The sequence below is a fragment of the Equus asinus genome, chromosome 16 (genome assembly GCF_041296235.1).
Source record: "Equus asinus isolate D_3611 breed Donkey chromosome 16, EquAss-T2T_v2, whole genome shotgun sequence".
NCBI classification, from domain to species: Eukaryota; Metazoa; Chordata; class Mammalia; order Perissodactyla; family Equidae; genus Equus; species Equus asinus.
Genome location: NC_091805.1, coordinates 47914571 through 47942378, shown reverse-complemented (window position 1 = coordinate 47942378; position 27808 = coordinate 47914571). Strand labels below are relative to the sequence as shown.

At 40.2% G+C, this 27808-nt stretch overlaps 1 long non-coding RNA gene across 1 annotated transcript; it reads left to right on the top strand.

Annotated features, from left to right (window-relative positions):
* Positions 1–771: 771 nt before the first annotated feature.
* On the top strand, positions 772–21619 carry LOC123277704 (uncharacterized). The gene is made up of 3 exons (XR_011494934.1): positions 772–1142; positions 15963–16103; positions 19282–21619. It is a non-coding gene; the product is annotated as an uncharacterized lncRNA (long non-coding RNA).
* The last annotated feature ends 6189 nt before the right edge of the window (positions 21620–27808 follow it).

The following is a 27808-nucleotide window of genomic DNA, read 5'->3' as shown; positions in this document are numbered from 1 at the left end:
GTTATAACTGGATGTTGCATTCTTGACCAAAGACTTGGCATCAAATAAATCATAGATACTGAATATGTCATAGAGGCAAAGATTCAGAGTTAAGTTAATAGTTCTCAATCCTGGCTGTGCATCAGAATTATCAAAGATTAAAAAAAAATACCAATGCCTGGGCCTGCTGGGTACCAGCTGAAGCTAAGCCTAGGTAATCATATTTTAATTTATCAGTAGCCATGACCAAAAGAAAGAAACAATCGTCATTTAGCACTTCAAAAAGTTAAAAGAGCCAGGGCCAGCCCAGTGGTGCAGCGGCTAAGTTCACACACTCCGCTTTGGTGGCCTGGAGTTTGCCAGCCCAGATCCCAGGCGCAGACCTATGCACTGCTTATCAAGCCATGCTGTGGCAGGCATCCCACGTGTGAAGTAGAGGAAGATGGGCACAGATGTCAGCTCAGGGCCAATCTTCCTCAGCAAAAAAGAGGAGGATTGGCAGCAGATGTTAGCTCAGGGCTAATCTTCCTCAAAAGAAGAAAAGTTAAAAGAGCCACTTGAAAGTAAATCACAAGATTTATTGATTCTCCAAATGGAAATTTAGAGATCCCCCATTGATGGATGAGTCATCCCACATGGTAATAAGATGTTGCATATTGCATATACGGTCCACCAAGTCTGAATTTGAACTATTGCCCTCAAGGTTTAATGTTCTAAGGTTGATGGTTAGTGAGTTAATAAGTATTTTGAAAGATTCCACAAGTGTAGTGTCTCTGTATTGGGAACTTGGCTAGGAGTCTTTGGAACAGTCCCTGGTCTTAAGAAGTGTTCAAAGAGAGAAGAGCATGATGATTCTAAAGTTAGGATTCCAGTAATTTAGAAACATGGCAATGTTGCCCTTTGCTGACAACAGCGTTTGAATCTGAAATGATCTCCACCAGATAGATACAATTATTTGGAAATTGTGACAACCCAGAGATACATTTCAGGATTCTTCCCTGCCCTTGGCAAAAGGCTGGAGAGAGCTGACCGGGCAAAGAGGTGCCTCAGCTCAGGCTCCGTCTCCCCTAGGCAGTGAGTGCAGAAAGGAAGGCAGTCCTGAGATTCAGCCAGCAAGCGGCTCCGAGAGGACACCAGCCCTGTGCACTCTTCGCAAGGTTTACGTAAGTGAGGCCGGGGACAAATCCCAGAGGTTGGTTTCTCTTTCAGATTCCAGTTCTTTGTCATGAATTATGTGATTTGAGACAGAGCATTTCATGACATCTCAGTATGTCCATTTTAAAATAGAATAATTATATCTATTCCCTATCTACCTCAAAAGATACCTTAAAGACAAATTAAATTCTATCGAAAAGATATTCGAGCATTTTTATAAATTTTTTTCTGATTATAAGAGTGACGTTTATTGAAGAGAGTTTGGAAATTACAGATAAATAGTTACATAATATAAAGGAGAAAATAAAACCCCTCATAATCACACTCATAATTCCACAATCATTATTTACAATATAACAAAACAGAAATGAAGAGTATTCTCTATATGTGGTTTTGTGTCTTGTTTTTTATATAAGATTATACAATGAACATTTCCATATATCTTAAAATATCCTTTAAAAATACTATTTAATAGCTGTATAATATTCCATTTTATGGCAATATCATGATTTGTTTATGCATGGTGAGATATATAATGTGAATATTTTAAAAATATAAGGGAAAGTTAATAATCCAAGAAATTTTGGTTACTCATTGATAATGCTACCTTTGGAGGTTTTGAAAACAGAGGTAACAGTTGGAAACAATCTCAGAAGCACAGAAAATGAGATTTAAAAACAATCAAGAGCAACTTTATTTTTAAAGGTCAAGTCGCTAACAAGGGACACAGAGAACATGCAATAATTGCCTATAACTACATTTCCATTGATTTCTGAGTGGTAATTTTATCTTTAACACCCCCTACTGGTTTGCATTATGGTTTTAGTGTTACCATTTTCTTTCAAAAAAAAAAGAATTGTGATTTCATTAGAAATCTGCCCCCTTGCCAGTCCTCTCATCTTTATTCTTTCCCTCAAAAAGTTAAGGGAAAGGGGTAGGAGCACAGGAAAAACAGAACCTATTATTGCTTTGTATTAATGCTCTCCCAACATCGGCCACCTAAAACACTGAATAAAGGCTGGAGAAGCCCAGGAGAATAAGGAGATGGCCTCAAACTTTGTTTTGAGAACTTTATAACTTGTATTACTCATTCATTCAAGACCATTGCCATAGGCTCTATATCTCAGATTGCTCAGTTTATCGGAAAGATAGATTCAGAAATGTGTGGATTCACTAAAACTAAGGGGTTAAGTCAGGTCGGGGCCACTGTGTGTTTATTCTTTTTATTGCTAGAATTCCATGCAGATCAATTCAACGTGCTCCTTGAGGTGGCACTGACTTGAGCAGGTGTTTGCACCATTGAAGCACCTTATAGGAAGTTCATCCAATAACTTGCCTTCCTGCGGCAAAGGCCAGCTGATGCCCACGTGCGATGTGAGGAAACAGGAAGGAGCTACTCCTCCATTTCTGATAGATCTGGGCTCCCTTCATTCATTCAAAAAGCATTTATTGAGTGTCCACTCTGTGTGCGGCACCAATCTAGGCACGTGAACAAGAAGCCCAGGTCCCCGTTCCTATGGAGTTTCTAGCCTCGTGGAAAAGATAACAAAACGAAGCAAAAAGAAGGATTCCGATTTGTTTCGATTATGCTTTTAAACCTGTGAAACATTTGCATTGGAATACAGATAACTCTGGGTACTATTTGGGATTCTGCTCAAATTGCCTCTTTGCAGAAGAGTCCCTTACTACCCACAGCAGCTTCCTCCTCCACCCAGAGGACCAGATTGCCAGAGCACATGGTGCCTGTGCTGCTTTAGGAAGTCCAGCCAGTGGTGGTCTTTATGGGTGGGAGCCTCTCTTTTCAGCCATGACTTAAGAAAAATCTCTGATGAAAGCACTTGGCATCTGGAAACATGACTATAAATTGCCTTGGAGGGCCTTGGCTGGAGTAAGTTTGGTAAAATTTTTAATCCTTGGGAACAGTTTGGGGGTTCGTAATTATTTCCTGCCATTGCTCTTCCTTTGGCTATAGCTCATTTAAGTATTTCTTGCCTTTGGATGCAAATAGCAGGTGGTGTGTCCACATGCCAAATTTTGTGAAAAACACATCTATTTCCTCTGGATTTTTGTGACAACTGCATTAGTCCTCTGTTAGGAATGGGGAAGGTGAGACTCAGAGAGATTAGGGACTGGTTCAAAATCAGAGAGAGAGATGAAGGACTACACTCAAGTGTTCTGATGCCAAGTCCATTGTGTGCCCTTTAAGCTGTAACCATTTCCTTCCGTCTACGTGCATGTGGCACTGAGCTAGGTCTTGAGGAAAGTATGTGAACTGTAATGGGCAGGCGGCCATCTTAAGGAAGATGACCATCTCACTGGGGCCACTAGTCACAAATGAAATATTAGGTTAAAGACATTGAATGTGTGTTTGAATATATAGATATTATATATGGTTACAGACAAGAGGGTAAGTCCCTGAGGTGTTGCCTCCCTCTCCTCAAATACAACCCTGAAGAGGTCACAGAAGTACACGTAGAAAATACAACATTAATTTATAAAATTATATATATGGTGTAATTTACTAAAGCAACAAAAGTGTCTACTATTAGCCTAGTAAAGAATGTACAGGACCTTTATTGAGAAAAAATGAGCTCTCCTGTTCTATTAAAGGAAAAAAGAAAAGACTTAAATAAATGACTGGAACAATTTAATATGATGTCAGTTGTTCCCAGGCTGCTTTATAGGTCTTTATAAGTCCAATCAAAATCACGGCAGGAATTTCTGGGATTATGATAAATAGATTTTAAATTTTATATGAAAGAATAAAGGCTATTGAGTCACAAAGCAACTTTTTAAAAGAAGAACAAAGGGACAGACACATTCTACTTAAAAATGAGTCATCAGAGAAATAGTAACTAAAGTTATAAAGGTTAGGTGCAGAATGAGCAATAGACAAATGGAAAGAACGAAAAGTCCCCCATAAAGTCCAGGCTCAGTAAAATCAATTGCCCAAATAGAGAGTGGAAGAAACCTAGCTCCACAATAATCCATGAGAACAGGATCTGGGGTACTTGGTTGACCATAGGCTTAATTTGAGGCTACGGTGTAATGTGTCTGCTAAAAAAGTTAGCTCAGCATTTTGCCTAGATTAGTAGAAGTACAGGGTACAAGTCACAGGCAACCGCACTTATGGGACTCTATGCTGGTTGGATGTCATCTGGATGATGATGCCCAAGGTTAGATAGCAACATCTTTTTTAAAAATAGTTTTGTTTGTTGTAAAAATGATATGTGTTAAGAAAAAGACATACAAAAGGCCAATAAGCATATGAGAAGATGCTCAGTATCATTAGTCATCAGGAAATGCGAATCAAAACCACAGTGAAATACCACTTTGCACCCACTAGAATAGCAATAATAAAAAAATGGACAACAACAAGTGTTGACAAGAAGGTAGAGAAATTGAAATATTCATAATTTGCTGGTGGGAATGTAAAATGGTGCAGCTACTTTGTAAAAACATTTTGGCAGCTTCTTAAAAAGTTAAACATAGACTTACCATATGACCCAGCAATTTCGCTCCTATATATCTATCCAAGAGAAATAAAAATACATGTCTACACAAAAACTTGTTTACAAATACACATAGCAACGTTATTTACAATACTCAGAAAATGGAAACAACCCTTTGTCCATCAGCTGATGAATGGATTTTTTTTAAAAAAGGTAACTATGTGAGGTGATGGGTGTGTTAATTAACTTGATTGTGGTAATCATTTCACCAACTATACATTTCTCAAATCATCATGTTGTACACGTTACATATATACTATTTTATTTGTCAATTATACCTCAATAAGGCTTAAAAATTAATTAAAAAATAATGAATGAATAAATATTGTGGCATTATCCATACGATAGAACAGGACCAAAGTACCGGTACATGCTACAACATAGATGAACCTCAAAAACGTTGCTAAGTGAAAGAAGCCAGACACAAAATAACATATATTGTATGATTTAATTTATACAAAAAGTCTAACATAGGAAAATATGTAGACAGAAGTAGATAAATGTTTGCCTAGGGCTGGAGGTGGAAATTAAATGGATTCAAGGTTTCTTTTTAGGGTGATGGAAATGTTCTAAAATTATATTGTTGAAATGGTTGTACGGTTCTGCCAATATACTAAAATGTAATGAAGTACACACTTGAAATGAATAAACTTTATGGTATATAAATTATATCTCAATAAAACCATTGAAAAATACATGTTCATCATAAAAATTCAAGGAACATAAAAAGTTAAGAGAAGAAAACAAAAAACAATAACAAAGGAAACATAAACAAACAAAATCCCCCAAATTCTATCACCCAGAAATAATCCTGGTCAACACTTGGGGACTATCATTCTAGATATCTCTTTATGCACATTGACAGCCAGAAGAAAAGATAGATAGGTAACGGAAGAGAAATAATTTTGTACGATGATATCATATCATGTGTGCTATTTTTTTGTTTAATTATTAAATCAAATTTTCCTTGAATTTAGGTGTGAATTTAGAAATAGGCATGATATTTTGAAGACATGAATAAGAAAGGAAGGTCCTAAATCAGACTATTTGTGTTTATATTCTGGCTCTGCCGCTTGCTAGCTATGAGACTCTGGCAAGTTCTTTAACCTCTTTATGCCCCAGTCTCCTCATTTACCCTTAATGTAGATAAGACCTATTTCACAGATTTGTTATAAGGACTAGTGAAACGATTTGTGTAAAGAGGTTAGAATAATGATTGGCACAGCAGGCATTCAATAAGTATTTATTACTGATTTACAGTGATTATTAGCCTAACATCTTTGAGTGAAGCAGAGTGGGAAGCCCAGGATGATGAAAAATCGAAAACCATGTCATTCAAAGAAGGGTTAATGGTCACTGGAATGTTTCACCTGAAAAGAGGGATAAGGGGAAATATCATGACTCTATATTTGAGGGTAAAAAATAAACCCAAAAGATACATCATGTAAACAGCAATCATAACAAAGCTGGAGTGGTGTGGTAGGATGAATAATACCCCCCACCCAAAGATGTCCACGTACTAATCACTGGAAAGTGTCAAGTGTTACCTTACATGACAAAATAAATTTTGCAAATGTGATTAAATGCAAGATTTTGAGATGGAGAGATTATCCTGGACAATCCATGTTGGCTAAATTTAATCATAAAGGTCTTTATAAGAGGGAAGCAGGAGAGTCAGGGACAGAGGAGACATGATGCCAAGCAGAGGAGACAGGGGTGGGGATGCTCAGGGGGAGGGAGAGAGACAGAGATTTGAAAATGTTGCACTGCTGACCATGAAGATGGAGGAAGGGACCACAAGCCAAAGAATACAGGCAGCCTCTAAAAGTTGGAAAAAGCTAGGAAATGGATTCTCCACTAGAACCTCCAATAGGAATGCAGCCCTGCTGACCCTTTGGTTTTAAAACTTCTGACCCCCACAAATATAAGATAATAAATTTTGGTCATTTAAGCCACTAATTCAGGGTAATTTGTTTATAGAGGCAATAGGAAACTAAGATAATGTTATACTAATATCAGAGAAAATAGACTTTAAAACAAAAAATGTTACTGGGGATAAAGAGGGACATTTTATAATGAAAAAAGTTCAATCCATTAGGAAGATATAACAATTATAAATATATATGTACCTAACAACAGAACCCCAAAATCCATGAAGCAAAAACTGACAGAATTGAAAGGAGAAATAGACAATTGAACAATAATAGTTGGAAGCTTCAATATCCCACTTTTAATAATGGATAGAATAACCAGGCAGACAATCAAAAGGAAATAGAAGACTTCATATTATAAAACAAATGGACCTAATAGATGTCTCTAGAACATTTTATTTATCCAACAAGCCAAGAATACATATTCTTCTCAGCTATACATGGAACATTCTCCAGGGTAGACCATGTTCTAGGCCATAAAACAAGCCATGAAAAACTTAAAAGGACTGAAATTATACAAAGTATGTTCTCCAACCATAATGGAATAAAATTAGAAATCAATTAACGGAAAGAAATTTGGGAAATCCACAATATGTGGGAATTAAACAAACTCCTAAATTACTAATGGGTCAAAGAAGAAGTTATAAGGGAATTTAGAAAAAACTTTGAGATTAATGAAAATGAAAACACAACATATCAAAACTTATGGATGAAACTAAGCAGTGTTTAGAGGGAAATTTATAAATGTAAAAAAGAAGATCTCAAATCAATAACCTATCTTTTCACCTTAGAAACTAGGAAAAAAAGAGCAAACTAAACCCAAAGGAAGTAGAAAGAAAGAAATAATAAAGACTAGAGTAGAAAATAGTAGAGAATAGAAAAGTATTAGAGAAAATAAACAAAACCAAAAATTGGTTCTTTGAAAAGATCAACAAAATTAACAAACCATTAGCTAGATTAACCAAAGTGGGAAAGAAAAAGAGACAATCAAGTTACTAAAATGAAGAATGAAAGAAGGAACATTACTCCCAACCTTATAGAAATACAAAGGATTGTAAGGGAATAGAACAAAAGATTGTACGTCCCCAAATTAGATAATCTAGATGAAATGAACAAATTCTTAGAAAGATGCAAACTACCAAAAGTGACTCATGAAGAAATGGAAAATCTGAATAGACCTATAACAAATAAAGAGATTGAATCAGTTAAAAAACAAAACAAAAAACAACAGAAAAACCCTAACGACTTCTTACAAAGAAAAACCCCAGCCTAACTGGCTTCATTGAGTTATGCCAAAGGTTTAAGAATTAACATAAATCGTTCATAGACTCTTCCAAAAAAAATGGAAGTGGAGGGAATACTTCCCAACTCATTCTATGAGGTCAGTATTGCGTTGATACTGAAACCAGACAAAAATAATATATAAAAAATGAAAACTGCAGGTTAATATGTCTTCCAAATATAGAAGCGAAAATCATCAATAAAACATTAGCAAAGCAAATCGAGCAACCTAAAAAGGATTCTCCATCATTACCAAGTGGGATTTACCCCAGGAATGCGAGCCTGATTTGACACATGAAAATCAATTAATCTTATACACTATCTTAATAGAATAAAGGACAAAAGCTACAGGATCATCTCAATAGATGCTGAAAAAGCATTTGACAAAATCCAACACTTCATGACAAAACCACTCAATATACTAGAAATAGAAGGAAAATTCCTCAACCTGATAAAAGGTATCTATCAAACACTCATAGCTAACATTATACTTAATGGCAAAAGATTGAGTGCTTTCCTCCAAGATGAGTACCAAGACAAGGATGTCTATTTTCACCACTTCTATTCAACATTGAAATGGAGATTTAAGCAAGGACAATTAGGCAAGAAAAGGAAATAAATGGTATCCAGATTGGAAAGAAGAATTAAAACTATCTCTATTTGTAGATGTTATCTTGTATATAGAAAACCCAAAGAATCCACAAAAATGCTATTAGAACTAAATGATGTTGCAGATACAACATCAATATACAGAAATGAATTGTCTGGGGCCGGCCCTGTGGCCGAGTGGTTAAGTTCATGTGCTCTGCTGTGGTGACCCAGGGTTTCACCGGCTCAGATCCGCAGACATGGTACTGCTCATCAGGGTATGCTGAGGTGGCATCCCACGTACCACAACCAGAAGGACCCACAACTAAAATATATACAACTATGTACTGGGGGGCTTTGGGGAGAAAAAGGAAAAATAAAATCTTTAAAAAAAAAGAAATGAATCGTATTTCTGTACAATAACAATGAACTATCCAAAAAAATGCAATTAAGAAAACAATTCTGTTTAAAACAGCATCAAAAAGAATAAAATACCTAGGAATAAATTTAACAAAAGGCGTGCAAGATATAAATAAATTGACAGGCATCCTAGCTTCAAAGATTGGAAGACTTAATATTGTTAAGATGGCAATACTCCCAAAATTGATCTACAGATGGAGCACAATCCCACTCAAGATTCTAGGTGCCATTGCAGTTTTTTGTTTGGTTTTGTTTTCTGTTTCTGCGGATATGGACAAACTGATTCTAAACTTCTTATGGAAATGCAAGGGCAAGGGAGCAGGAACAGTCAAAGTGATCTTGAAACAGAGGAAGTTGTAGCACTCACATTTCTCCATTTCAAAACTTACTACAGAGCTATAGTAAATCAACATAATGTAGTACTAGCATAAGGATAGATGTATAAATCAATGGAACAGAATTGAAAGTCCAGAAATAAACTTTCACGTTTATGGCCAGTTGATTTTCATCATGGGTACCAAGACAATTCAATGGGGGAAATGATAGTCTTTTCAAGTGATGGTACTAGGAAAGTTGGATATCCACAGGCAAAAGAATAAAGTTGGACACTTACCTCACACCGTTTACAAAAATTGACTCAAAATGGGTTATAGACCTAAATGTAAGAACTAAAATCATAAAACTCTTAGGAGAAAATAAAGATGTAAACCTTTATAGCCTTGAATTAGGCAATGATCTCTTGGATATGACTCCAAAAGAATAAACAACAAATGAAAAAAATAGATAAATTGGACTTCATCAAAATTTAAAAACTTTGGTGCTTCAAAGAGAACAATCAATAAAATGAAAAGGCAACCCATAGAATGGTAGAAAATACTTGCAAATCATTTATCTGATAAAGGATTTGTGTCTAGAGTTTATAAAGAAGTCTTACAATTCAATAATATAAAGACAAATATCTCAATTAAAAATGGGCAAAGGATTTGAATAGACAATGCTCTAAAGGAGATACACGAATAGCCAATAAGTACATGAAAATATTCTCAACATCATTAGGGAAATGGAAATCAAAACCATGAGATACCACTTTACATCCACTATGATTAATAAAAATGACATAAAATAAGAATCGTCAGTGAGGATGCGGAGAAAGTAAAACCCTCACACACTGCTGGTTGGAATGTAAAATGGTGCAGCCACTTTGGAAAACAGTCTAGCAGTTCCTCAAAAAGATAAACGTAGAGTTACTATATGCCTCAGCAATTTTACTCCTGGATACATACCCAAGAAAAATGAAAACATATCCGCACAAAAACTTCTACACAAATGTTCATAGCAACCTTATTCATAATGCATAATAGCGAAAAGTAGAAACAACCCAAATGTTCATTAATTGATAAATGAATAAATAAAATATGATTTATCCATAATAGAATATTATTTGGCAATAAAAAGAAGTGAAGTACTAATACACGCTACAACATGGATAAACCTTGAAAACATTATGCTAAGTGAAAGAAGCCATTCAAAAAAGACCAAATATGTGCAAGTTCATTTCTGTGAAAAGTCGAGAATAGGAAATCTATAGGGACTGAAAATCGATTAGTGGTTGCCTAGGACTAGGGTTGGGCTAGGAGGATTGGGGGGCGCTGATAAGTGATTGTTAGTGGGTATGGTGTTTACTTTTGGGGTGATGAAAGTGCTCTAAAATTGACGGTGGTCATGATTGCACAGCTCTGTGAATATACTAAAAACCATTGGATTGTACACTTTCTTTTAAACTAAACTAAATCTTTTAATTTAAAAAAAAAAAGAACCGAAAGAGGAATCATAAACTTATGTTATTTCACTTTAAGAAAGAACTTTCCAATATGTAGATCTATCTGAAAACGGAATGGGCTATCTTTGAGTTGGCAAGCTCTCTGTAGGCAAGCAGGCAGTCTAGTGGAAACTGATCATCTGTTAAGAATGTCAACCCTTCCTTTCCAGATGCACACGGTCCTGGAGCTGGCTACAGAGCCCTTCACCCAAAGAAGCCTCTTAGCCAAAAAAGGTGTGGCCAGAATGTCTCCAGCCTCCTCTAGGGGTCTAGAAACTCAATCTCACTGGAGAATTCTATGAGATTGTATAGTCTGTGTCTCAGAGTTATCCCAATTGAAGGATGAAGAAGCTGCGTTATTGATCTACCAACCTCCTTCCATCTCTGGTTGAGGGCTGCTTCTGGGCCATTAACTCCCTTGCAATTCCGGCTTATCCAGTGTATGAGCCAAGCCTATTCCTGAGGTCAGAACAAGGTGGGGAGGTGCATGTATTTGGGTAAGCTGCCTTCAGGTCGAGAGTGAATGTCAGGGGCCAGCATCTGCTACAACACCTCAGTCTCTACCTATAGTCAAGCTGTCTATTCTGGGCATCAGATCCATAAAGGCAACTAGTTACCAGGTTTCTCTACTTAAATCCGCTCACAGGGAGATGGGACTCTAGTGGGAGTAAAACAGCCCTGGTCTCTGCCTTTTACTCTCCAAAGGCATCTCAAATTCAACCTACCCAACACTGGACTCATTGCCTTCTCCTCCAGTTTGTTCTTCTTTCTGTATTTCCTGTCTATGTTGATGGTCACTTAAGCCTCCAACCCAGAAATCTTCCTTGACTTTTCTTTAACCCCAACATCCAATCTATCACCACGCTTGCCAGAGCCACCTCCCACCTCTCTGGACTTTTCTCAACCTGCTGTGTTTTAAAAAGGTATTATTTGTTTAAATAAGAATGCAATCAAGCAAGAAAGGAGCCTCAGATGATTTTCTTGATGGCTGCCAAGCTGAGTATCTGTGGTTCAGTGATTGTAGTTGTTGTCTTTGTTTCTCTCCCCATTGAAGCTGGAAGCGTCTTGAGTACAGACACCACACCTTACATTTTTCCGAACCTCATGGCTCTGAGCACAGGGCTGGGCACCAACATCTCAGTCACACTGGCTGTGTGCTGGTCTGCTCTCAGCAGGGCCGTCTGGTCCATTAGGCATAGGAGGTGCAGTGGCTTGGACCCATAACACTTTCAGGGGCTCACAAAAATGTTTTAATTTTTTTAAATCAGAAAAAATAAACATAACATAATAAAAATAATGAATATACATTAATGAATCCAGCCTGGATTATATTTTTCTCTATACCAGCATAGTTGTAAAATATATTTGTTAATATATTCCTTCTTTTTCTGGATGAAGTGACCCATGATAGCAACAGTGTGTGGGGCCATGAGAGCAATAATGCAGCCCTGGCTCCCAGGTCAGCATCACCTTCTCACCATGAAGTCAGAAGCGTCTGGACTTGTCAGGGGCTGCACTAGTGTTGTCCCTTTTCTTTTATGCTTGAAAGAAGAGCTCAGAGAACTTTGTGTTCTGCCTTGTCCTACCTCCCTGTAAGACTCTAGTACAAAAATAGCCGCAAGGCCTTTGGGACTAGTTGAACTGAAGATAAGTTTAAATTTAAGAGGCTCTTAACTTCAAACATGGGAGATAAAATGAAAAAAGAAATCCAGACGGTCTCCTTTAGTTCTATCCCAATCAAACTTTTATTTCAAAGAACTATTTAAAGGACCTGACATATGTGAAACACAAAACTCTTTTTATAAATCTTCAGGGATGTGACAAAGAGCCCGAAATGAGACCTTCTCCTTCCCACAGCATTAGATACCCTGCGAGCGCCAAGGTATGAGCTATGCAGGAAGGACAGCTCTGTTCTGCCTGCCCGAGGGCCATCTGCGCTACAAATTGTGTGTTTCCTGGACTCCCTGCAAGTTGCAAGCTGCAAGCATTTGCCCAGCAAATCAGGTTAAAATGAACGAAGGCAGCCTTGACGGGGGATGTCTCAGAGGGCATTGCAGGCCAAGAGGTGTGTGCAGTGTGTGGTGGGTAAGGATGCAGTGAAACAGGTTGGGGAGGGAGAAAGTTGTTGCTAGGCAACCAGTCCTGGTGCCTTTGTAAATGTGGATCTATTTTGTTTGAAGCAGCAGCTGGCAGCCACTACCTTCTTTTATCTTCCTCCTTCTTTATCTTTGCCCAGAACACAGCCCTGAGCTATTGCTGTCAGAGAGGTCCTAGAAGGAAGGAGTAGAGAACCTGGTTGGGGTTATAGAAAAACATGTGTGTGAAAAGGTCAATGACTTTACAGGACAGCATAGGCCTGGTAGAATCTGGACGTTTCCGCTTACTAACCAAGATCTCAGGCAAGTTTATTTCATCTTGCTGACAACTAGCTTCCTTGGCTGTAAAACTGGGGACATAACTCTCCTGCAGGAATGTGGTAAAGACTGGAGAAAACGTATGAAATGATCCAGTCCAGGACGTGGAACAGAGTAATAATCATTAGCAGAGTGCTGAGAGTGTGGACTCAGGCATCAGACCTCCTGTGTCTTCATCCCAGCACTGCCAATTACTAGCTGTGTGACCTCAGGCGTTTCTTAACCTTTCAGTGTCTTTGTTGGGGAGGCAGAAAGTTCTGTTTTGTTTTGTTTTTCGTCTGTGAAATAGGGAATAACCATAGTCCTTACCTGACAAGGTTGTCTCGAGGATTAAGTGCATCAATAATGAAAGTATTAAGACTAGTGCCTGGCACATAGTAAGCACTTGTGTCGGCGATGGTTTGTCATACCACGTGCAGTGTGCCTAAGTGCATCTGCAGACCAGGTGCTAGAGGAGCAGACTTGGACTTGCATGAGCTCATTTTTAAAGGGCTTTTGATTTTGGCTGGTGAAGACAGAGGAGGAGGTTGTTACTTTGGTACCTAGAAAGCGGTATATGTGTTGATTAAGCAAGGACTTTAGTAGAGTCCAGACTCTTGGATGGATTGCGTGACCTTGGGTGAGTTACTTGAGCTCTTTTAGCTAGAAGAGAACATTTTATGGGTATGATATGGATACTTACTCTATCTGGTGGTAGTGAGGATTAAAGAGAGTAAGCCGTCAAAACCTCATGGCTGATATCATTTCTGGAAACAGAGACAAAGAAGAGAGGGAGCAGCATGGGGTCTGTGTCCATTCTAATGGAGCCATGCTAGGAAAAGGGCTGCAGACAGAGGCTGAGGAAGCTGATATTTGCAAGGCTTTGTCTTTGGGGTGTGGGATAGGTGGACTGAGGCACCAGCAAAGCTCCTTGGGTCTTCAGGTGACCAAGAGTAACCCTCCTTTTTCAATGTAGACCACCACAACTGGTCACTTTCGGACTGTGAGGGTTGAGACTCAGGGCATTAGGAGACAGTACTTTTGGTACAGACATTGGACTTCTCACAGTGAGGGGGGTGCAGGAATGAGGGTGAACTCCCCAAGAGGAAGACCTCAGTGAGGAGGACTGAGAAGGAGAAGTTGTGTGGTGATGGGGTCTGTAGAAGCAGGTGGGGACCAGAGAGGTGACGTTTTCATAATGACTGTTTTAAGGGCCCCATCTGGTGAAGCCTAAGGACGTCCAGGTGACGTGAACTTAGTAAAGAGGAAGAAACTTCACCAAAAACTAGGGCTATTTTGCATAATTTCAGGAATAAACTTGGACTTTGTAAAATAATGAACTAAAACAAGTGGAGAAAACCAGCAATTATCTCTATGTCTATAGAGGGAGGAAGCCCAAGAAAAGGCCCAACTGCAGTGATGGGCTTACGTATTTTGGAGTGATGAGTAGAGGCAAGTTTATGGAAAACTTTGAATCCTTAGCTCAAAAGTTTGAACTTTTTCCTAGAGGCAGTGGAATTTGCTGAATATTTTTGAGTAGAAGGATGACAGCAAAGAAGTCATGGTTTAAAGACTATAGGGGAAAGTATATCTGGCATCAGAAGACCTGGGTTTGAATCTTGACTCATCCATGCCTTATAATGATGGACAAGCCATTAACCTTCCTGAAACATACCATGAGGATAATAGTACATTCTTCCAGGGTAGTGTTAGGCTCAAATGTGTGATCTGACACCAGAGCAAAGGCAACCAAAGCAAAAATAAACAAGCGAGACTACATCAAACTAAAAAGCTTCTGCACAGCAAAGGAAACCATCAATGGAAGGAAAAGGCAACCTCTGAAGTGGGAAAAAATATTTGCAAATCACACATCTAACATGGCGTTAATATCCAAAATATATAAGGAACTCACACAACTAAATAGCAAAAAAACAAACAATCCCATTAAAAAATGGGCAGAGGATCTTAATAGACAGTTTTCCAAAGAAGACACACAGATGGTCAACGGGCACATGAAAAGATGCTCACCATCACTAATCATCAGGGAAATGCAAACCAAAACCACAATGAGATATCACTTCACACCTGTTAGAATGGCTACTATCAAAAAGATAAGAAATAACAAGTGTTGGTGAGGATGTGGAGAAAAGGGAGCCCTCGTGCACTGTTGGTGAGAATGTAAATTGGTGCAGCCACTATGGAAAGCAGTATGGAGGTTCCTCAAAAAATTAAAAATAGAACTACTATATGATCCTGCAATTCCACTTCTGGGGATTTATCCAAAGAAAACAAAAATACTAAGTCAAAAAGATAGATACATCTCCATGTCATTGCAGCATTATTTATAACAGCCAAGATGTGGAAACAACCTAAATGTCCATCGATAAATGAACGGATAAAGAAAATGTGGTGTATATATATATATATATATATATACACACACACACACAATGGAATATTATTCAGCCATAGAAAGAATGAAATCTTGCCATTTGTGACAACATAGATGGACCTTGAGGACATTATGTTAAGTGAAATAAGTCAGACAAAGACAAATACTGTATGATCTCACTTACATGTGAATCTAAAAAGAAAAAAAATAAAAACCAACCCAAGCTTATGATACAGAAAGTAGATTGGGGGTTGCCAGAGATGGGGGTTTGGGGGTTGAGAGTAATGGGTAAAGGGGGTCGAAAAGTACAAACTTCCAATTATAAAATACATAAGTCCTGGGGATTTAACGTACAGCATGGTGACGATAGCTAATAATACTGTATTGCATATTTGAAAGTGGCTAAAAGTAAATCCTAAAAAAAAAAAAATGTGTGATGTGAAAGCATTCTATAAACTGCACTCTTCTAGGCTTACTTTCTTTTCATTTCAGCTTCATGACGTCCATCTGCCTCTGGGCTTTGATAGCACCATATACCAATAAGGAAACTGTTGGCTGCAAAATCAGATATCCCTTGAGCTCAGTCTTGAACAACAAGAAAATTAATTGGCTCACACAAGCAGAACGCTAAAGGTAGGGTGCCTTTCAGGATTGGCTTCATCCCCAAGCTGGGTTTGAGATGGCTGAAGTCCCAGGACCCACATCTGTGTATAACACCATGCAGAGGAAGAGAAACGGGGTTACTTCCAGTAATGTTCCCTGAAGAGTGAGGAAGATTTTCTCAGAACCATCCCCCAAACCTCTCTTTACAGCTCATTTACCCAAAGTGGTCACATACCTGTCCTTGAACCAATCATTAAGCAAAGTAAGTGAGCTTGCCTTTAGATCAATGGTTCTCAACTGGGGATAATTTTGCTCCCCGTCCCTCCCTGTCCTGGGACATTTAGCAATATGTGGAGACATATTTGATCGTCATGGTTGGGGTGCAGGGGAAGTGTGTGTCACTGGCATGTAGTGGGAAGAGCCAGGGATGCTGCTAAACACCCTACAATGCACAGGACAGCCCCCCACAACAAAGAATTATCCAGGCCCAAATGTCAATAGTGCCAAAGCTGAGAAACCTTGGTTTAGACTCATCAGCCCGGCCCTTGGAGCTTGGCGTGCAGTTAGTGGCGATGAATGTAGGTATGGGTGAAGAGTGGCTGCCTGAACAAGACTGAGATTCATTTAGGAAAGAGAAGGGGAAATGGATTCCAAATCGACAACCAACCATGGACACTGTGACTTTGTTCCATCAGAGCACTTATCTCATTGTGTGGCTGTTTATTTATCCCCTGTGTTAGTTTTCTAGCAGTGTTTAACACACTGCCACAAACTTCATGTTGTAAAACCACATAGATTTAATAACTCACAGTTTCTGTAGGTCAGAAGTCTGGGTGTGGTGTGGCTGGATACTGTGTTCAGGGTCTCATTAGGCTGAAGTCAAGGTGTGGGCTGGGACTGCCTTTCTCCTCTGGGGCCTCAAGTCCTCTTCCAAGCTCATTCTTGTTGCTGAATTCATTTCCTTGTGGTTGTAGGACTGAGGGCTCTGTTTCCTTGCTGGGTTGTCAGTTGGGAACAACTCTCAGCTCCTAGAGCTCACCTGAGTTCCTTACCACGAGGCCCCCTCTATCTTCAAGGCAGCAGCCCTTCCCAGCTTTGAACTTCTGACTTACTCTGCTGCCACCAGCCAAAACTCTGCTTTTAAAGTGCTCATGTGATTAGGTCAGACCCATCCAGATAATTTCCCTATCTTATGGTCACCTAATCTGCAACTTTAATTACGTTGCCCAAATCCCTTCACAACAGTACCTACATTAGTGTTTGAATGAACGACTGAGAGAAAGTGTATGTGTCCCAAGCATCTTTGTGTTCCTGGCTTTCAGCAGAGTACCTGGCAAATATTTTTCTCTCAATAAATATTGTTTGAATGAATAAAGAAAAGAATAAAACAAACTCTTTTCCTTTTTTTAAAAAAATAGACTTACTAGATTGGTCACTCAGAGGAATGTTATAAACAGACAATGTATAATCTTGGAGTTACAAAGTACATATGGTCGTATAGGAATCTATCAATCATTCCAGGAATCCAGAGTCAAGTGTGGGGTTTATCAGATCAAGATCTCCGTGGTTCTGTATTCTTTACAATGCAGGCTAAACTTTTGCATTGCCTTTTTGGCAGAGCTGGCAAACTGCTGACTCATACTAAATTTATAGTCCATTTAAAACCTTCCTGCATTAACTGGTGTTGCACCAGGGCTCTCCCGTTTTGTACTGGGGCAGGATTTCATGCCTCTTGCTTCCTTCTCATTTCCGTGTCATGGGTTCTGGCCTATCATTTCAGCCTGTTGGAGACCTTAGGGATTTTGATTTTATTATCCAACTTCTTGGCTCTTCTGGCTAACTCTATAATACTTGAAATTATAATAAGTACATCTTTGTCAAATAGTTTATAAAAGTGTTAAATGAGGGAAGGCCAAGTTCAAAGCCCTGAGGCATGTTACTTCTTTCAAGTTGACAATAATGATTTAATCAACACTCTTTGCATAAGGATTGCTCAACCTATGATGAATAAACTCTTAACTTTTATTTCTTCATTGTATCTATAAGGGTATTATGAAAGACTTAAATGTTGGGCTGAACCCAAGCTATACAGAATAATGCCATTCAGTTGTACTCCTAGGAATACAATACACATCTTTTGCAATCAGGTACATCCACATGTCAGGAAATTCTCTTCCAAATTCTCAGATATGCTGTGCCTTGGCGTACTTCATATTGTTCTTGTGTAGAGGCATAGGTACCCTTTAACACCCAGATTTTATCTATTGCCTTCTAATATTTTCTTAGTAACCAGTGATTGTAGCAGCCCTGATTGTTGATCTATAAGCTGGCAAGCATTTCCATTTCCTTGTCTCCATGGCTTATGGGAATTTCCACTTGGGAGAAGAGATGACTGTCCCGACTTGTGAGGATTAAAGGTTGGGCTGCAGGGTGGGAGCAAATGACATGACCCTTAGTTTGTTTCCTTGGTTGGTGTTTTTGCTGAGGAAGATTGGCCCTGAGCTAACATCCATGCCAGTCTTCCTCTATTTTGTATGTGGGTCGCTGCCACAGCATGGCTGACAAATGGTGTAGATCCATGTCCAGGATCTGAACCTGCAAACCCAGGCTACTCAAACGGAGCACACCAATCTTAACCACTAGGCAATGGGGCCAGCCCTGACATGACCTTTGTTGAATGGATTTTCATTAAGGTGCCTGGTTACTCCTCATATTTTTCTCCTTGATCAATTGTTTACATTTGAAGTTTCCCCGACTCTCCTTAATATCACATTTAGGGAAATCAAAATTCCTTTGTTCCCAGGAAAATGTTGGGGCTCCATGAACTAGAGTTTCCTATTAACCGATAGGTCTTTCTTTTGATGAAGGATTGGATGCTCCAGAACCCCTAAATGGACCAGTGATTCTATAGGGATAGACTTGTGCTTTATGAGTTCTTAGAAGGTCTATGAACTTAGACAGAGAGAAGAGAAAGAGAGCAGGGAAAAATTTACTTGTGGTAGCCAGTCTTCAAGATAGCTCTCAATGATCTCTGCCTTCTGGTAGTCACACTCTTGTGTGTTCTCTTGCCACATTGTACCAAGGTCAGTCTGTGTGACCAACAGACTATAGCGGAAGTGATAGTATGTCACTTGTAAGATGAGGTTGTAAGAGTCATTGCAGCTTCCATCTTGGCTGTTCTATCTCTTTCTTTGACTAATCACTCTAGGGGAAGCCAGCTGCCAGCCTGTGAGCAGCCTACAAGGAGCCCTGTCTGATGAGGAGCTGAGGCCTCTAACCACTAGCAAGTGAAGAACCAAGTTTTCTTGCCAACAACTCTATAAGGGACTGGTAAGTGGATCCTCCAGTCCTGGTCAGACCTTCAGATGACTGCAGTCATGGCCAACATCTTGTCTGCAACCTCATGAGAGACTCTGACCAGAAGCACCCAGTCAACATACTCCTGGGTTCCCAATCCTCAGAAACTATGTGAGACAATAAATTTTGGTTATTTTAAGCTGGTAAATTTTGAGGTAATTGTTATGCAGCAATAGAAATCTTATACACTAGGAGATGCTGAATGAGGTGATTGGATTTCTTCAAGGGAATTGAATAAAATGCTAAATTCCCAGGAAGCAGTGAAAGACTAGTTAGTGAATTTCTAAGATCAGAACACTGGAGGATATTATTACCAAAATTGCATAGATAGGCCTTTTACCATTTAAAAAAAATGTCAAGCATAATACTTCTTCTTTGTTAAAACACACACATACGCACACAGAGATATATAAAGTAAAAAGCACAAGTACCTTTCCTATCCTTCCTTATTCCTCAGAAACAACTACTGATATCAGTTTACTTTTTATCCTTCCAGATCTTTTTCCAGTCAATTATAATCTCTCTCACTCTCACACACATACACACAATTATAAAACTTGATTTGTGTATGTGCATGTGTGTACTATTTGACAAATGTCTTTATCATTTAACAATACGTCATAGCTTCTTCCCATACCAGTAGACTTGGCTGCAGTGTAATTGTTCTAAAAGGTACATTATATACCATAATGTGGTGTCCTATAGTTTACTTAAATATTATTTCATCTGTAATAGTATATAATATTTTATTAATGTATTGATTTGCCATTACGCACAGGCCACAATAAACATCTTTGAGCACAAGTACAAATATTTCTGCAGGATAAATTTCTAGAAGTAGAAATGAGAGTTAAAAGGTACATAGATTTAAAATTTTGATAGATGATGCTTAATTGCCTTCCACAAATGTTCTTGCTTCTTTTCCCACTAACATATTCTCACATCTTAACACCAGATAGTAATAATTTTTAAAATTTCTGCTAATTTGATGGGCAAAATTTGCAAATGTTTATATTTGCATATTTCTGGTTTTTGATGAGAAATCCACAAGCATTTGAACTGTTCTCTTATAAGTAATATGTCATCTTTCTGGATGCTTTCAAGAGTTTCCTTCATCTTGGTTTTTAGCAGCTTGATTATGAGGTATCTGGACATGGAGTTTCTGTGTTTATCCTATTTGGAGTTTGCTGAGCTTCTTGAATCTGTAAGTTTATGTCTTTTGCCAAATTTGGGAAGTTTTTAGTCCTTATTTTTTTCCAGTATTTTTTTCTGCCCTGCATCCTTTCTCCCACTCTGGGACTTGACTGATACAAATGTTAAGACTATTTTCGTATAGTCTTACTGGTTCCTGAGGCTCTGTTCATTTTTTTTTCAATTTTTTTTTTCCTCTGTTGTTCAGATTGAATAATTTGTATTGGTCTATCCAGGTTTTTAAATTTCAGTTATTGTATGTTTTAATTCTAAAATTTACATTCGGATCTTCTTTATAGTTTTCCATTTCCCTGCCAAGACTTTCTTTCTATTCATTTCAAGAGTATTCTCCTTTACTTCATGGAATATTTCATAATAGCTGCTTTAAAGTCTTTGTCAGAAAATCTCAACATGTGCATCATTTCAGCACTGGCATCTGTTGATTGTCTGTTCTCACGTGAGTTGATATTTGATGGTTCTTCATATGCTGAGGGTGGAAGACAGAATAAAGTTTCTCTCAAAGATGTCCATGTCCTAATTGCAAGAACCTATGAATATGTTACATTATATGGCAAAAGGAATTAAGGTTGTGGATGCAGTTAATGTTGCCTATCAGCTGACATTGAGATGGAGAGATTATGCTGGTAGGTCATATATAATCACAAGTATCCTTAAAAGCAGAGAATGTTTCCTGGCTATGGTCAGAAAGAGATGTAGACAATGGAAGAAGGGTCAGAGAGATGCTATGTTGCTTGCTTTGAAGATGGAGGAAGGGGTCCATAAGCCAAGGAATGTGGGCAGCCTCTCAAAGCTGGAAAAGGCAGAGAAACAATTCTACAGAGCCTCCAAAAGGAACCAGCCCTGCCCACACCTGGACTGTAGCCCAGTGAGACTGATTTTGGATTTCTGACCTACAGAACTTTAAAAAATTGTATTGTTTCAAGGCATTAAGTTTATGGTCCTTTGTTTCAACAGAAATAAAAAATTAATACACTGACTAATGTTGGATTGTATCCCGGATATTTTAAATGTTATGTCATGAGACTCTGGGTTCTGTTTACATCCTATGCAAATGTTGACATTTATATTTTAACAGGCAATCAACCCGGATGGATTCAGGCTAAAAATGTCCTGCTAACTTGTGGGTTGTATTTTCAATGTCAGGTTTGTTTTCAGAGTCTTTGCAGCTACTCGGAGTTTCCCCATGTGTGTGCCACCAGGAGGTCAGTCTGGGACCTGGGTGGTGGTCTACCCCTTAGCTCAGTTCTCAAAGTCTTTGGCGTGCTGTGTAGGAGCAGATTCACACATGCACAGCAAAGGATTGAGCCCAGGAGTTTGTAAACAGCTTTACAGAGCTGCTGGCCAGAGTTCCTCCCTTTTTGTGATCTCCCCAGGACTTTCCAGCACTCTGGGGCTCCCCTTGTCTATTGTCTGGATGGAAGGCTAGTGCTCTGTTTACCCCACTGTGCTGCATACTTCCTATGAATGTTCCCACATTGGGGCCGTGTGGTAGGAGAACAGAGACATAAAAAAGAAATGGTTTCCCCCATTCTCTTGGGAAAACAGCTCCTCCAAATAGAGACGAAGTGCTCCCTGTGGGACCCCACTGCCACCTGCTATGAGTGCCACAGGATTGCTAGGGGTTGGGGCATGAGAGAATGGAGAAAAGAAAAAGAACAAGCGATTCCCCCATTCTCTTTGAGTATCAACTGCACCTTGAGCTAGAATGAGAGGGAGCTCTTTCTATCCACACCTGGTGCTCACATCCAAATTTGGGGCTGCCCCAAATCCAGACTGGGGGATACGGAGGACGAGTGGCAAATTCACTTCCGGCTCAGTGGACTTGGATTTCCGGTCTTCCTCCCTAATCCACCTGCTCCTGTTTACTGTCCGAGTCCTGAAATAGCTGCTCCAGGTGTTCTGCTCAGGTGTCACAGCTGCATTCAGTGGGAGAGAGAGGATGGAATGTGTTCACCCTGTTTCATCCAGAACTGGACTCCCTGCCTCTCCCCTGGATACCCACTGACACTTACACTTTCTCTTAGGGACCCTGATCACATCACAGCTCCCCTCTTCCTTGCTGCCCTTGAATGAGAAGAGGCTACAGGCAGACATAAATCAATCATGGTGGAACAACAGTCTTCACGAGCACCATGTACCTGTTCTTGCCTACTCTGTGTTCTACGACTTTTATTGGAAGAGACATAGAGGTCAAACTCAGTCCAGATATCTGTCTATCTATCAAGAAATCCAGAAAGACCATCTAATGCAGTATTTATAGACACCAAAGGATCTATTGAGAATGACTGAATCCTCCCTATGAAATGAGAACCATGCAAGCATTTCATTATACTTTAACATTTTGACATGTTATCTACAACAAACTATTGCCATTGTAATATAAACCAGTTCCTTCTCACTGAAGAACTGGTGAAAATCTTTAGACAGTGTGGCTAAGAGAACGGGTATGAATTTGTCCCCTTGCCCACCCATGTGTGTGTGCGTGCCCTGGGGAGGCTTTCCTATCCTAGGACCCTCCTGGTCCTCTGGGGAAGTTCTAAGTCACTGCTTGTGTTGCAAGTTCATCTATTGCATTGCAAGTGAAGTGTTTCATCTTTCCTCCGTAAAGAAACGCTGACACTTTACATACTTACTTTGCATACATGCTTTCCCCTTACTTAATATTGCAGCTCTATTCTCTAACCTGAGCAGTTTATTGTCTGACCATCTGCCTCTGTTTTCTGCCCTTTTGTTTGTGATTGGGCTGTGGCAAAATAATGGGTTTTGAAACTCCTTTTAGTAGGAAACATTTCTGAAATAAAAACAGATGACTCCCATTGGGCCAGCATACTTCTTCTGTGCTACCAGTAAACACTCTGCACAGTCACTTCTCCGATTCTTATGTAGGCCAGTGCTTATCAAATATTAATACCATAGGAATCATCTGAGGATCTTGCTAAAATATGGATTCTGGTTCCCTGGGTCTGGGATGGGGATGGAGACCCAGCATTGCTCACACATGGGGTACTGATGCTGGTGGGTCTGACAGCACCTTCGTAGCAACACGGAGGCTACGTAAGAGCATTTCTTATTTGCAGTTGAAAAGCTTTACTGCTAAAGGCAGCAGTATGAAAAAAAGAAGACATGGGAATGTCACAATTTAAGCAACATTACTCAGTTTTTCTGGTCGTTGTCTCAGGTTGGTTTCCCTGGGGAGTGGACTCTGCGATGGAGACCAGGCACAGGAGTGTGTTAGGAAGTGTTCTGGAGATTTCCACCTGTGCGAGAGGCGGAGGAAGAAGCACTGGAGGCAGTCTCCACAAGAGGCTCCCTCAGCCTCCTGGGGGCTCTGAAGCAGGAATGCTGTGTTAGTGTTGTCCTGAGTTGAGGTAAAGGGGCCAGGCCTTCACATCCAACCCTCACCGGTCAGTGGAATCCGGCTGCCCCAGGAAGGGGGTGTCACCTTGAGCAAGGGGACTCTGCATCTGAGGCGCTTCCCATGCAGGGCTGACAGCTGAGGCTGTCTGCAGGCAGCACTTCCAGCAGCTGAGGGACCCTCTGGGCAGAAGATCACATTGCACGCCCAGGCCTGGACCCTGCTGTCCAGTTGCTCTCGTGCTGATGAGCTGGTTTAGAGCCCTCCCCTTCATTTTTACGATGATTTAAACAACCTCAAACATAATCTCTTCTCAGTACATTGGCCTGAAAAGCGAACTACAGTTGTCAATGAGTGTCAGTTCGAGTCCTAGGTGGATAACTTGCATTTTTAAAAACTTCTAGGCTAGATTTTTCAACACTGGAAGGGTTCCATCTAACAGTTCATCATAGATTTCTGCTAAATCAGAGGTTCTTTCCTTCTTTATTATTTTTTTTGGTGAGGAAGAGTCACCCTGAGCTAACATCTGTTGCCAATCTTCCTCTTTTTGCCTGAGGAAGATTCACCCTGAGCTAACATCTGTGCAATCCTTCTCTATTTTGTATGTGGGACACCTGCCACAGCATGGCTTGAGGAGTGGTGCATAGGTCTGTGTCTGGGATCTGAAACTGCAAACCCCAGGCCACCAAAGTAGAACGTGTGAACCTAACCACTGTGCTGTTGGGCCGGCCCCTAAATCAGAGGTTCTGATGGCTATAAGAAAATCTCTATCTGAGGTGGAGGGAGGAACTTGAGGCCTAAAAAGAAAAGCATTCTCTTTCTTGCAAAAAACAAAGGCCTTGAGGTTTCTGTAGGCTGAAGTGAAAGGAGATGATTAGGTTGGAAAAGTCCACTTGGAGAGGAATGCAACAGGAAGAGCCTAGAACAGGCTGTTTAATGATTTAATTCTGTGCCCCACTGACTGTGTAATGTGAACTTTAAACTCTGCTAAATATAGTTTGTACCCTGAGAATCCTTCACACTCTAGTAAAAATAGCTGCACACTTGAATGGTTCATGTGCTTAATGACTGCAGGGAACAGGGCTGGGAATGCTGGGTGAGAGAAGGAGAAGGGCCATGAGTCCCTGTGTGCGTGGGGGGGGTGGGGGAGTGGGACTGGTATTTGGAGCCATTTTGTCCATTTAAATATTCTAGACACCAATGGCAGAGAGTTGCCAACAAAAATGGCAGCAGGAAGCAGCTGGATGGTGGCTTTGAAGTTCCTTGAGCAAGGGGCTGCAGCAAAGCCCACTACTGCCTCCAGACATCACGCTTCTGCCCTTCTCTCCCGCCTAAGCTGGACTGTGATGCTTGGGGGCAAAGCTTCCTGCCCAGGATAGATTCCTGCAGCTGGAACAGTGGGAAACCCAGTCCTTGGGTGGGAGAATTGTGGGTACCAAAGGGTGTGGGTAATGGAAAAGAATCCCAAAGCAGGGAGCTGGCCCAGGACCTGGGCAGAAGCTCTACACAAAGGCAGAACAAGAATAAAAGGGCACACACATCCCACAATGGAGCAGAGGCAGCGCCCTTGGCTGGAGTGGGGCTATGCTGTGCCACCACTGGACGTAGGCTGATGCCAAACAGTGGTCAGGAGCAGGGCTGCCGGCAGAGATCAAGTGTCCAGAAGGCAAAAGGTCTGATTTTTTTTTTTTGGCACTTCATTCAGCTTGTGAAGTGCAAGAGGAATACAGAAAAGCCAAGCCTGGAGTACAATTTTTGCTTTTGTGGTTAGGGTGGCTCCAAGAACCAAAGGCATCGATTGTTGCCATTTACTTATTCTAGCTCCATGCCCTGCCTCCTGTGGCACCAGAATTTTCCATGTGCTGTGTGTTCAGAGCTGAGAATGAAAATGGTATCTGCTGCCCCTGGGAAGGGCCATGTTGAATTATTTGCACATGCATTGAGGCATCTTATAAGGGCTGGCTTGGCAGAGAGTAACCTCAGGCAGGTAGAAGTGGCACAAAGTGTGTCTGACAGAGAGGACAGATGTGTCTCTGCCTCTAGCCAATCTCCTCCTGCCTTCACCCTACCCTCTAAACATATTCTCCTGATAGCTTACCGCTCACACAGAGAACAGCTTACGAATGGAAGGTGCAGGGCAGCTGCCCAACCTGAACAAAGTAAGGCAAATCATTGTGTGGGTAGAACCACATCCTGGGGGGTTAAGTGTGTCCGGTCATTGATTTACATGGATATTTTTTCTAGCGAAAAAGGAGAGAGCAGAAAGGAGTAAAGAATTCAGATCTGTTGATCCTTACAAACACCTGTCACAACGACAGGCCCCTCTAATTACCTTCACTCCTGTTCCCTTTTCACTGGCTGACTTCAGATGACTCCTTTGCTATTGCCATCTAAATGTAGAAAGGAAAGAAGAGTCAAATTTACTGAGAAATTACTATATGCTTTGTATACTAATCTAATTTACAGCCACCGAGTGGGATAGGACTTTTTTCTTTTTTAAAATACATGAGGGAAACTCAGAGAGATTCGGTGTTTGTGGAAGGGTTGGAGATTTTTAGTCCAGCTCTGTCGGTCACCAATACCTTGTTCTCCAGTAGTTCTCAACCCTGTCGGCACACACACGTGACCAAAGGAATGTTGGGAAAATACCTATGCCTGGGCCTCCCCACCCAGGTCAAATAAATGAGAATGTCTGGAGGTGCAGCCCAACGTTAGCACTTTAAAAAGTCTCTCTGAGAGGTTCAAATGCATCCAGGGCTGAGAACCACTGGGCTACACCCTACTGCTTCCTTCTCGTTACAGTCCGACTCTTGTGTTCTGGCCTTCCTTCCACTCTCTGTGGCTTTTCAGAAATATCCAAATCCTGCCAGCTTGTCCAAAGGGCCCAACAAATGGAGGAGACATTTGGAAGCCTAGGGATCATTCCTCTATAACAAATGTGTGCAGGACACAACTGATGCAGGCTTCCTTTTTAGCTGCATATAAGTGTGTTAGATGATCCTATGTGAATTGCACTGCAAGCAAAACAGCAATTCTGAGAGATGCTCACTAATTGACTTGCTATTATTACATAGGGTAGTAGAAAGAGCACTGCATTTGGAGCCATAAACATGGGGGTTCTCGTTCCTGTCTGTCTACCAGCTAGCTTTGTGATACGAAGAAAGTTCCTTTACCCATGTGGACCTCAATTTTCTCACTTGTAGAAAGAATGTGGGTGTAGGATTCGATAGCATCTGAAATTCCTCCCATTATCTACCATGTGGATCATGACCTTGCTACTTTCTCAAAACCTTTTACTATCCATCTGTAAGACAGCTATGTCATTTAATCAGCGACTTTACCTTAAGCATGCATTTATTTCTTTATAAAAGTTATGAAACAAAAGTTATGAAAACAAAAAAGGCTGTTTTTTTCTAAATATAAATTAGGCCAAGCTCTCTCTCTCTCCTATCATCCTTTTGAGAACAATCTGAGTCAATTTAGAGAGTCTAATGCTTATGCTGAGATGTTAATTACAGGTTCCTTCAGTGACATGTGTGACCTTGACGTTTAATTATTCAGAAGTGGCAAGTACAGAACCTAAGTGGGTTGTTCACACTGGATGTTTGAAAGTAAGCTAACCCTTCTCTCTTTTTCCCAAATCAGAATGCATTAACTAGTTTTGGTGTCAGTATTAAGGACACATTCATTCTGAGAAGATTGATGTCGTCCAATGGTGTAATTCTGTAATGTTGGCTGTATTCATGGTGGATGTAGTGAGTATCAGAGGGAGGCCAAGGAGACAGCCCAAGGAGGCTCTTCCTGGTTTGGG